Genomic DNA, 13,172 nt, shown 5'->3' with positions numbered 1-13,172 from the left:
CTGACAACCTCCAGACTCTTTTTTAGAGACTCACAGCCTTATAATCTCATTTCTCCTTTCCATTTCCCCCTTACATTAGGTCAAACCGCTTCCTGAAGTCATGTTATTATATGTAGACAGGTATATTCTGCTGTTCCGCATTGAATCTTTAATTCAAGGTCATTTTCTAGTTGCTTCTTCAGCTGGTATGTGGTAGTGATCCCTCGGTGCCAGGGAGGCTCATCCCCGGGTGTCGTGTCCCACGCTGGGGGGAATGCATCACATCTACACGCTGAGTTTGGCTGTGAGAGTGGCCACATTTGAGTAACATGAAGGCTGTCAGGAGGAAACCCCCAGGCACAATGCTACTCTAGGCCTTGTTCTTATTGCAGGTGCATAGGCTCAAAAGTGTAGCCATTAGTATCAAGAGCCCACTGTTGGGCCCTCCTTCCTTCCTGGTTCTTGCCGTTGCACCTGGAGGATTGCCGCTGCTCTCCCAGGGCCCACAACAGTGACCCCCCAGCCAGGAGCCCAGTACCACCCCAGCTGTTGTTTTTAATTGTTTCCACTATGAGTATATATAGACATTACCATATACCCTGGGCATATGCCCTGTATAACTCCCTGTCAACCATATATATCCTGTCAATAACATCCCATATCAGTATTCCTCCGCTGCCATTGTTGAACCACTCTGTGATCCAAAACTTCCCGTAAAGTGAATCCCAACATAATGTCAGCTTCAGAAGAGTCTTAGATCACCAAAATTCATATATACAATATACAGTATTTCCCCAGATCCACCATAAAACCTTTTCCCTTCCACAGCAATAATCTTTTAACTTATTCATATCATATTTCCTGAAACTGATGTACAGATTCCGAAACTATAGTTTTCAAACAAGGTAACATTTGTGCTTACTATGTGGTCCATACTTTAGGTTGTACAGTTTTCTAAATTTTTTAGTTATCCTATGTTTTGTCTTATGGTTTTCATTATTAGTCTGTCGTCCCCTATATGTTTTTGGTGTAATATTAGCTGTTTTATATTCATCCTCGTGTACTCTCATATAACTCCTCTTTTGCCCCCTTATTTACCTTTGTTCCATCCATTGCACGTCCATTTTCCCCTCCCCTTAGGGCCCACAACGCCTGCCAATCTAATGCCCTGGGAGCCGTCCTTTCTCACGAGAGATACAGTTCTCTCTATTCGAGGGCATTAGTCTTCCCCAGGATATGGGTCCACCCCACCCAATGGTAGAACCCACCTTGGCAAAATGAGCCTTCAGCTATTCCCTCCGGAGTCCGTCCCGCATCAGACCATACCCCCTGAGCGTCCTAACCAGGTAACCCTCCTACTTATACTTTGATACGTTTTACTCAACATTTAGTTCTCAACGAACTTCTGGCACTCTCCCATGTTTGTATGTTGCCCCTCCCTCCCACCTATTTCTTGGACCATATTACCCCTCTTCCCATCCCCAGCCCCCCTCAAACCCAGAAAACCCCACCTGAAGGTAACCCCTTGCCCCCATTTTGTCCCTTCTTTGTGCTCATACTTACCCCCAGCTCATCACAGATTCCACCCCTACCGACATTAACTCACATCCTTCCTCCACCCCCCGATTTCCAGTAAGCCACTTTTCCAGGCTCTAGCTCTCTGAGGCAGTTAACTTATTTCATATCATTGAGGTCATATAGTATTTGTCCTTCAATGCCTGGGTTGCTTCACTCAACATAAGATTCTCAAGGTTCATCCATGTTATCACGTGCGATTGTAGTGTATTGGTTCTTACAGCTGAGTAGTATTCCATTGTGTGTATATACCACATTTTATTGATCCACTCATCTGTTGATGGACTTTTGGATTGATTCCAACTTTTGGCGATGGTGAACAATGCTGCCCATGTTGTTTTTTACCACTGCAGTTAAGTAATATGCATAAAAGTCAGGAAATGAGATTCCTCCAAATTGTGTTCTTCCTTTTAAAGACATTTTTAGCCGTTCAGGGCCCTTTACCTTTCCAAATAAATTTGATAATTGGCTTTCTATTTCTGAAAAAATGGTTGTTAGGATTTTTATTGGGATTGTGTTGAATTTATAAATCAGTTCGGGTAGGACTGACATCTTAACAATATTTTAGTCTTCCAATCCATGAACGTGCAATGTCCTTCCACTTATTTAAGTCTTTTTTGTTTTCCTTTAGCAATGTTTTGTAGTTTTCTGAATACAGATCCTTTATGTCCTTGGTTAAGTTTATTCCTAAATATTTGATTATTTTAGTCACTATTATAAATTGATTTTTTTTCTGATTTCCTCCTTAGATTGCATATCAGTAGTGTATAGAAATGCTATTGATTTTTGCATATTAATCTTGTATCCCACCAGTTTGTTTAACTCATCTATTAGTTCTAATAGCTTTGTTGTGGATTTTTCAGGATTTTCTACACATAGAATCATATCGGTAAATACTGCAAGTTTTCCTTCTTCCCTTCCTATTAATATTGAAGGGCTTTTATTTCTTTATCTACCCTATTGTTCTAGCTAGAATTCCTAGCACAATATTGAATAATAGTGGTGACAGTGAACATCCTTGTCCTGTTCCTGATCTCAGCAGGAGAACTTTCAGTCTTTCACTGTTGAGTACAATTCTAGTGTAGGTTTTTCATGCATGCACTTTACTATATTGAGAAAGCTTCCTTTTTTCCTATCTTTTGGAGTATTTTAATCAAGAAATGGTAAGGAACAGAGTAGAAATAATCAAATAGTCAAATGTCTTTTCTGCATCAATTGAGAGGATAATGTGATTTTCTTTCTTCAGTTTATCAATATGGCTTATTACATTAATTGATTTTCTTGTGTTGAACCACCTTTGCATACCTGGGATAAAACCCACTTGATTGTGGTGTTATAATTCTTTTAATGTGATTTTGGATTCCGTTTGCAAGTATTTTGTTTAGGATTTTTGCATCTATATTCATTAGGGATATTGGTCTGTAGTTTTCTTTTTTGCAGTATCTTTATCTGGTTTTGGTATTAGGGTGATGTTGGCATCATAGAATGATTTCGGTAGAATTTTTTCCTGTTCAGTTTTATGGAAAAGCTTGAGGAGGGTTGGTATTAGGTCATCTTTGAATGAATGGTAGCATTCACCTGTGAAGCCATCTGGTCCTGGGGTTTTCATCACTGGGAGGTTTTTGATCATTGTTTCAATCTCTTCACCTGTGATTGGTTTGTTGACGTCTTCTAAGGTCAGTGTAGGTGGTTCATGTGTTTCTAGGAATTTGTCCATCTCATCTACATTGTCTAGTATTTTGGCAAGCAGTTGTTCATAGTATCCTCTTATGATCTCTCTTATTTCTGGGGGGGTCAGGGTATTGTCACCCCTCTCATTTCTGATTATATTTGTTTGTGTCTTCTCTCTTTTTTTCTTTGTCAGTCAAAATTTGTCAATTTTGTTGATTCTCAAAGAACCAAGTTTTAGCTTTGTTTATTCTCTCTAATATTTCTTTTGTTCTCAATTTCATTTATTTCTACTCTGATCTTTACTGTTTCTTTTCTTTAGCTTGGTTTGGGATTGGTTTGCTGTTATTTTTCTAGTTCCTCTAGGTGTGCAGTTAGACCTTCAAGTCTTTCTTCTTTTCTAATGTAAGCACTGAGAGCTATAAATTTCCCTCTCAGCACCGTCTTTTGTGGTGTCCCATAGGTTTTGATATGTTGTGTTCTCATTTTCATTCACCTCAAGATATTGCTGAATTTTCTTGCAATAACTTATTTGATCCTCTGATTATTTAAGAGTGTGCTGTTTAATCTCCATGTATTTATGAATTTTCCCTTTTTCCATCCATCATTGATTTACAACTTCATTCTGCTATGACCAGGGAAAGTATTTTGTATAATTTCAATCTTTTAAAAAATTTATTGAGACTGTCTTGTGATCTCACATATGGTGTATCCTGGACAAGGGTCCATGCATGCTTGAAAAGAATGTATATCCTGATGTTCAAGGGTGCAGTGCTGTATAGAAGTGTCTTAGGCCTAGTTCATTTATCCTATTATTCAATCTCTCTGTTTCTTTATTTATCCTCTATCCAGAGGGTAAATACAATATTGAGACTGGTATATTGAAGTCTCCAACTATTATTGTAGAGACATCTATTTCTCCCTTCAGTTTTCCCAGTGTGTGCATGTTTCTTGAGGCACTTAGGTTAGATGCATAAGTACTTAGTTATTTCTTATTGATGAATTGTCCCTTTTATTAATATATAATGAGCTTATTTATCCCTTATAACAGCTCTGCATTTAAAATCTAGTTTGTCCAATATTAGAACTGCTACTCCAGCTCTTTTTTGGTTATAATTTGCATGGAATATCAGTTTTAGTCTTTCACTTTTCACCTGAGTCCCTATGTCTGAAGTGAATCTTTTGTAGAAAGCACATAGATGGCTCATATATTTTCCCATTCTATTAGTCTATGTCTTTTGATTGGGAAATTCAAGTCATAATATTCACTGTTATTACTGTAAGGGCATTACTTTGTTCATTTTGTCCTTTGGCTTTCTGTTTTCACATCTAACTATTGTCTGCCTTTTTACCCTTTAATTTACCCTTCTTAATCATCTTCATTTCTACACACTTCTCCAATTCTCTTGCCCTTGTTTTTTCCTTTCAGGTTTCAGCACTCTCTTTAGTATCTCTTGTAGTTCTGGTCTTTTGGTAATACCCTCTCTCAGTTTTTGTTTGTCTGTGAAGATTTTCAGTTCACCCTATTTTTGAAGGACAGTTCTGCCAGATACAGAATTCTTGGCTAGCAGCTTTTCTCTTTTAGTACATTAACTATATATACGACTTTCTTCTCACCTCCATGGTTTCTGATGAGAGGTCAGCACTTAAACTTACTGAGGTTCCCTTGTATGTGATGCTTTACTTTTTCATGCTGCTTTCAGAATCCTCTCTTTATTTCTGATATTTTTTCAGTCTGATTAATAGGTGTCTTGGGATAGGTCTTCCTGTTTCCTAGAATGGCTTGCAATTTTTTTACTGATGTTTAGGCATCCGAATAGGTTGGTTAATTTACTCTGAGGGTCAATTTTTTATAGTTTTTATTCACAGCTCTTCTTTGATATTTGGTTCAACTTATTCTAAGGCTTTAAAATTGCCCAGCTTAAATGATCAAAATTGTGCCAAGGACTCACTAATAAGGCACAGATTCTCCCAGGAGTTAGGGTTTAGAGAGACCTAAAAGCAGTTTTTCTTTATGCAATTTCCAGACCAGACAGCAGATGGCATTCATTGGTACACCTTTCCAAGGAGGGGTTTCATTTAATTTCTACTTTCTTGTGTTTTTAACTGACTAGTGCCAAGATTCAGAGTGGACTCTGGTGGTCCAAATTCAGTGAAGAGAAGCCCCTTGACTTTCCTTCACTTTTCCCTTGTAACAGCTGACAGGGAGGAAGACATCTGCCCACCTTTCAGTTGGCTGCAGTGAGCCAGGGGTTTTATCCTGGCATAAAATCTTGGGAGTGGGGGAGGGGAACCCTTCCTGGCCCCTGCAGGGATTTGGTAACTCATGTTTCTTGTTTCAGGTTCTTCAATTCCCTGTCCCTCACCCTCTTGGGAGTTGTATAGCACTGTCCTGATTTGCTGATCCTCACAGCAGGTCCATTGGACAGCTTTTGACTCTTTCTTTCTTGTGTATGTGAGATAGTTGATCCCTGCCTGTCTACTCTGATGCCATCTTCCTGGAACTTCTCTCCTAACTGATTTTTTAAAACATTAATTTATTGAAGTATATTACTCATACATAAATATACATAAACAGTAAGTGTGTAATAATAGTTGTGAACTTAGAAAACAAACATATATAACATCATACAGGACTCTAATAACTCACCCTACCACCGATAACTTGCATTCTTAAACATTTTTAACTAATGATTGAAGAGCATTGTCAAAATATTATTACTAACCAAAGTATTTTTCCCCCAAACAACCCTATTATTATCTTTATAACATTTATGTATGAACATACATAAACAATTAAGTGTGTATGTAAGCCCACATAGTTGTAAGCCCACAAAGGAAACATGCAGCATCACACAGGGTCCCAAATATCAGCCCTCCACCAACACCTTGCATTGTCGTGAGACGCTTGTCACAAATTATGAAAGTATATTCTCAAAATCTTACTACTAATCATAATCCTTATCTTACATTTGGTGTGTTTTGCCCCCAACCCACTCTATTATTATTTTTTAAATATGTTTTTTATGATAGAAGTTGTAAACTTATAAAACAATCATGCACATATGAAGAATTCCCAAACAACAGCCCTCCAAAAACACACCACACAGTGGTGGAACATTTGCTACAGATAAGATAATATCATCTGATTGTTATGATGTCCATAGTGTACATTTGGATCACATTTTCCATACTGCCTTGTTATCAACACAGTACATCTTTCGAATAGATGCAAGAATATTATATTATTACTACTAACCACAGTCCATAGGTCACTCCAGCTGTATTTTTCCCATGCTTCTTCACATTCCCAGCACCCTACATTTGCTCTAGCTCACAAGGACACTCTTGCATCTGTACCATCAATCACAATTCTCATCTACCTCTTGGTTTACCATGCTATTTAATTCCTAGATTATTCTCCAGCATTTTGTCCATTGGAATTTACATATCTAGACCACCATTTTCAGTCACATTCTAGTTTATAAATGAGTTGTTACTCACTATATGGTACCATCCACTCTATAAATTTCCACCCTTTAACAGTAAAGCTAGTTAAACTTCTACATATATTAAACATCAGTAGTCCATCTCAGTCCACCTCTTATCTCCTTTAAGAATCCACCACCTACCACCACGTCTTGAAGCTATTTTCTTACAATTACTTCTAGAAGTGTTATGGTTCTTGCTTTTATTTTTAGGTTTTTGATCCACTTTGAGTTAATTTTTGGATAAGGTGTGAGATAGGGTTCCTCTTTCCTTCTTTTGGCTATGGATATCCAATTCTTTCAGCACCATTTGTTGAATGCACTGTCCTGCCAGAGCTGTGTTGGTTTGATAGGTTAATCAAACATCACTTGATCATACATGTGAGGGTCTGTTTCTGAACCATAAATTTGGTTCCATTGGTCTGTATGTCTGTCTTTATGCCAGTACCATGCTGTGTTTTTTTTTTTTTAAGATTTATTTATTTATTTAATTTCCCTCCCTCCCCCGGTTGTCTGTTTTCTGTGTCTTTTTGCTGCGTCTTGTTTCTTTGTCCGCTTCTGTTGTCGTCAGCGGCACGGGAAGTGTGGGTGGTGCCATTCCTGGGCAGGCTGCACTTTCTTTTCACGCTGGGCGGCTCTCCTTAAGGGTGCACTCCTTGCGCGTGGGGCTCCCCTACGCGGGGGACACCCTTGCGTGGCACGGCACTCCTTGCGCGCATCAGCATTGCACGTGGGCCAGCTCCACACGGGTCAAGGAGGCCCGGGGTTTGAACCGCGGACCTCCCATGTGGTAGACGGACGCCCTAACCACTGGGCCAAGTCCGTTTCCCACCATGCTGTTTTAACCACTATAACTAGGTAATATGATTTAAAGTCTGGAGATGAGGGTTTGCTTTTCCTTTTTTATGATGTTTCTGGCTATTTAGGATACCTTACCCTTCCAAATAAATGAGATAATTGTTGTTTTCAATTTTTTTTAATGCTGGTGGAATTTTTATCGGGATTGCATTGAAGCTGTATATCAATTTGAGTAGAATTGACATCTCAGTGATATTTAGTCTTCCATTCAATGAGCATGGAATGTTCTTCCAGTTATTTAGGCCTTTTTTGATTTCTTTTAACATTGAGTTGCAGATTTCTGAATACAAGTGCTTTACATCAGTAGTTAAGTTTATTCCTGACTATTTGAGTTTTATTTGTCATATTTTATTTTCACCACCCTTTTGACACTTTTAGTTACTTTTATTGATATAATATTCATTTCTAAACTCTCTTCTGGGCCTCTCTCTCCTGCCTTTTCTTTTCAGGCTCTAGCACACCCTTTAGTATTTCCTGAAAATCTGGTCTCTTGTTTAGAAATTCTCTCAGTTTTTGTTATCTGTGAATATTCTAATCTTTTCCTCAATTTTGAAAGACAGTCTTGTTGGATATAAGATTTCTGGCTGGAAGCTTTTTCTCTTGAAGAATGTTAAATCTATCAGACCACTGCCTTCTTGCCTCCATGGTTTCTGGTGAGAAATCAGCACTTAATCTTATTGAGTATCCCTTATATGTTATGCATTGCTTTTCAGTTGATGTTCTCAGAATTCTCTCTTTCCCTTTGCATTTGAGATTCTGAATAATATATGTCTCATTGTTGGCCTATTTAGATTTTTTCTGATGGGAGTACGTTGTGTTTCTTGGACATGGATATCTGTCCTTCAATAGGGTTGCAAAATTTTCTACCATTAGTTCTTCAAATATTCCTTCTGCCCCTTTTCCCTTCTCTTGTCCTTCTGGAACACCCATGACTCATATGTTTGCACGCCTTTTGCTGTCATTTAGTTCCCTGGGACCCTGTTCAAGTTTTTCCATTCTTTTCTTCATCTGTTCTTTTGTATGTTTACTTTCAGAGGCCATTTCTTCAAGCTCACCAATCCTTTCTTCTGCCTCCTCAAATCTGCTATTATATGATTACAATGTTTTATTAATTTCATTTATTGCACCTTTCATTCCCATAAGATTTGCTACTTTTCTATGTATGCTTTCAAATTCTTCTTTGTGCTCATCCAGATCCTTTTTAATATCCTTAATCTCTTTAGCCATCTTGTTGAATTTATTAAGGAGATTTGTTTGAACAAGTATGACTAGTTGTCTCAACTCCTTTACGTCATCTGGAGGCTTATCTTTTTCCTTTAACTGGTCCATAGCTTCCTTTTTCTTGGTGAGGATTGTAATTTTTTGTTGCTGTCTTGGCACCTGGATTACTAGAGTATTTATTCTGGGTGCAGTTTTTCTCTTTAGTTTAGGACTTCCTGCCCTTTATCCCTTGCTGGTTGTGCAGTAGGAGCCCAGCATGTAGTTAGTGTTGCAAGCTGTGGAGGCTCAAGCTTCCGTCATTGCACCGGGGACCAATACATCTTCTCCCAACTTTCTCCTTTGCTAGGAGTAGGGACAGTCACAGCTGTGTGGAATAACCCAAAATTGTGCAGGCCTAGACTGTAGTTGTCCAGAGACACTGATGAAGCTTCATGTCCCTTTCTCACCTGCCTGAGGCAGGGATGGAGCTGCAGGTTTGGGCAGTAATCTACACACAGTGTGTCTAAGATGACCACAGTTGCCCTTGTAGACCTCCGATTTTCAGTCTGTGCCAGCCAAATTTACCTGTGTTAACTGGAGAGCTTAGTGCAGAGCTTGCCAGCCTCTTCCCTGCCAGAGTTGGGGCTGAAGCCTAGGCTAGGGATGCAGGCCACCTCAGTGAAAGAAACCAACTCCTACAGTCACTGTGACTTTTGGTTCTGGCTTCCCCTCAGGTTGGAGTAGAGTCAAAATGGCAGCCACTGACTTCTTGCCGATTTAGGTTAATTCATACCCCAGTTGTTCCCAGAGTTATATCTTAGCCAGCCATGTCTAACAATCAGTAGCTGAAATCGGCACCCAACTGTCTCCTTCCCCCCTGTTTTTGGGAAATGGAGCTTCCAATTCCAGCCACAGAATAGCCCCTGGAGTGGCTTACTCCGCCAGAGTAGGATAATCTCCAGCCTCTGTGATGTGGCCAGTAATTTCCCAGAGAGGATGGTGCAGGTCCCTGCATCTTCCTCCCTGCTGAAGGTGGCACTGGGGCCTAGGCTGGAGCTGCAATCTGATCTGGATGGAAAGAAGCCGGTCCCCACCAGCACTGGAATTTGCAGTCCACCCCGCTTCCCCTCATACCAGGCACTGAGTTAAGATGGCAGCTCCCGGCCTCTTTCTGCATTAGACAGGCTCAAACTTCAGCTGTTCTCAGGATTATACTTTAGCCCACTGAATTTACTCATCAGTAGCTGAAGTTGGGGCCCAACTGTCTCTTCCGATCCTGTTTTGGGGAAGTGGAGCTTTCGATTCCAGCTGCGGAACAGCTCCCGAGGTGGCTTGTGCCTTCAGCGGAGGATGGGCACTGGCCTCTGGGGCGTGGAGCCTCTACTTATGAGTCTTCTCTGCAGATGGGCAGTCTCCTTCCATTCCTTCAAAGATGTTGCAGGATGTTCTTCTTGTCTTCTGGAACCCCAAACAGGTGCTTCAGCTAGCTCCAGAGAGCTCTGGGTGTTTACTAAGTACCCTTTAGCAGGAGCTGACTCTAGGTGCTCCTCACTCCACTGCCATCTTGCTGGTTCATCACATTGTTTTTAATAGCAAAAAATTTTAAAATATCCTTCCTTTCATTAGGGAAAGTAATAAATTATATGCAGTCTATATGGCAGTTTAAATTCATGAACTTAATCTGTAAGTAGCAATATAGATAAATCTCAAAATCTTTGGTGAAAGAAAAATCAAGTTGAAGTACTATATAAATAAACTTTTAAAACAGAAAAAAGCAACTGTATAAATTATTATTTGGTAAAAAGTCTCTGGTAAAAAGTCTCAAAACTTGCATAGACATGATATTAACTTCAGATTTTGATTATCTCTGGAGAGAAAAGTGTACAAGATGGTTGATGTGGGGCATTGGTTATACTTTTACTTGTCAGAAAAATATTAATTTTTAAAAATCCACCAGAATGGCTAAAATTAAAAATAATGACAAATCAAGCATTGGTAAAGATACAGAACAACTAGAACTCTGATCCATTTTTGGAGAGTGTAAATTGGTGCTACATCTATGAAAAGCATATGGTATCATGTATTTTATATATATATATATATATATGGCTTAGATAATAGGTAGGTAGATAGAAAGAGAGATAGACCCAAAATGCATACCAGTATTTCCTAAAATACATGAAGAAGAATACTTATAGTAGCCATGAAACTAGCAACAAAATAAGTGTCCCTTATTGGAAGAATGGGTAAGTGAATCATGACATATTCATATTCCAAATATACACCAATAAGAATGGACAGACTACAACCTAATGTAACATAGAGTTATATCTCATGAAAATAATTTTAGGCAAAAGAAGCCTGCATTGAAAGAGAGCATACTGTAAATCCATTTACATAAAATTTATATATTCCACACATTAAACATTTATCAGATATGTGGATTCCAAGTATTTTTCTTCCATTGAACAGGTTGTCTTTTCACTCTTATGATCAAGTCCTTTGATGCACAGAAGTTTTTATTTGTATCAATTTTTCTTTTACTTTTCTAGTGCTTTGGGTGTAAAGTCTAAGAAAACCTTGCCTACCACAAGATGCAGAAGATGCTTCCCTCTGTTTAATCCTGGTTCTTATATTTAGATCATTGATACATTTTGAGTTAATTTTATATGATATATGATGGGGTCCACCTGCATTCTTTTGTATTTGGGTCGACCAGCACCATTTATTGAAGAGACTTTTTTTCCCAATTGAGTGGACATGAATGCCTTGTTAAAAATCAATTAGGGGTAGAAAAATCTGAATAGACCAACTCTGAGACATATATTAATCAGAATCTCAAATCTCAAAAGAGAAAGACAGAATTCTGAGAACATGAACAAAAAGCAATGCATAACATATAAGGGATACCCAATAAGATTAAGTGCTGATTTCTCACCAGAAACCATGGAGGCAAGAAGGCAGTGGTCTGATAGATTTAACATTCTTCAAGAGAAAAAGCTTCCAGCCAGAAATCTTACATCCAACAAGACTGTCTTTCAAAATTGAGGAAAAGATTAGAATATTCACAGATAACAAAAACTGAGAGAATTTCTAAACAAGAGACCAGATTTTCAGGAAATACTAAAGGGTGTGCTAGAGCCTGAAAAGAAAAGGCAGGAGAGAAAGGCCCAGAAGAGAGTTTAGAAATGAAGATTATATCAATAAAAGTAACTAAAAGTGTCAAAAGGGTGGTGAAAATAAAATAAGACAGATAAAACTCAAATAGTCAGGAATAAACTTAACTTGTATTCAGAAAACTGCAACTCAATGTTAAAAGAAATCAAAAAAGGCCTAAATAACTGGAAGAACATTCCATGCTCATTGAGTGGAAGACTAAATATCATTGAGATGTCAATTTACTGGAATTGATATATAGCTTCAATGCAATCCTGATAAAAATTCCACCAGCATTTAAAAAAAAATTGAAAACATGATTATCAAATTTATTTATAAGGGTAAGGGGTCCTGAATAGCCAGAAATATCACAAAAATGAAAAGTGAACCCTCATCTCCATACTTTAAATCATATAACTTACCTATAGTGATAAAAAAGAGTATGGTACTGGCATAAAGATAGGCACATAGACCAATGGAACCAAATTTATGATTCAGAAACAGACCCTCACATGTATGATCAAGTGATGTTTGGTTAGCCTATCAAATCCACACAGCTCTGGCAGAACAGTGCATTCAATAAAAGGTGCTGAAAGAATTGGATATCCATAGCCAAAAGAAGGAAAGAGGACCCCTATCCCACACCTTATCCAAAAATTAACTCAAAAGGAATTAAAAACCTAAAAATAAAAGCAAGAACCATAAAACTTCTAGAAGAAATTGTAGGAAAATATCTTCAAGACCTGGTGGTAGGTGGTAGATTCTCAAAGGACATAAGAGGAGGACTGAGATGGACCCCTAATGTATAATGTATGTAGAAGTTTTAATTAGCTTTACTCTAAAAGTGCAGAAATGTATAGAATGGATGGTAACACATAGCGAATAACAGCTAGTGTATAAATGGGGAAGTGGTTGAAAAGGGTGGTCTAGGTATGTAAATGCCAGTTGACAGAATGCTAGTGAATAATCTAGGAACAGAATAGCACAATAAACCCAAAGGTGGATGAGAATTGTGGTTGATAGTGTAGATGCAAGAGTGTCCTTTGTGAACTAGAGCAAATGTACATCATACTGCAGAGTGTTGGGAATGCAGAGAAGCATAGGAAAAATACAGCTGCAGTGACCTATGCACTGTGGTTTGAATAATATATTATTCTTGCATCTATGCATTGATAATGAGGCAGTATGGAAAATGTGAGCCAAAGTACAATATGGACATGGTAACAATCAGATGATATTATCTGTAGC

Source organism: Dasypus novemcinctus, chromosome 1, assembly GCF_030445035.2.
Source record: "Dasypus novemcinctus isolate mDasNov1 chromosome 1, mDasNov1.1.hap2, whole genome shotgun sequence".
NCBI classification, from domain to species: Eukaryota; Metazoa; Chordata; class Mammalia; order Cingulata; family Dasypodidae; genus Dasypus; species Dasypus novemcinctus.
This window is presented reverse-complemented; position numbering follows the sequence as displayed.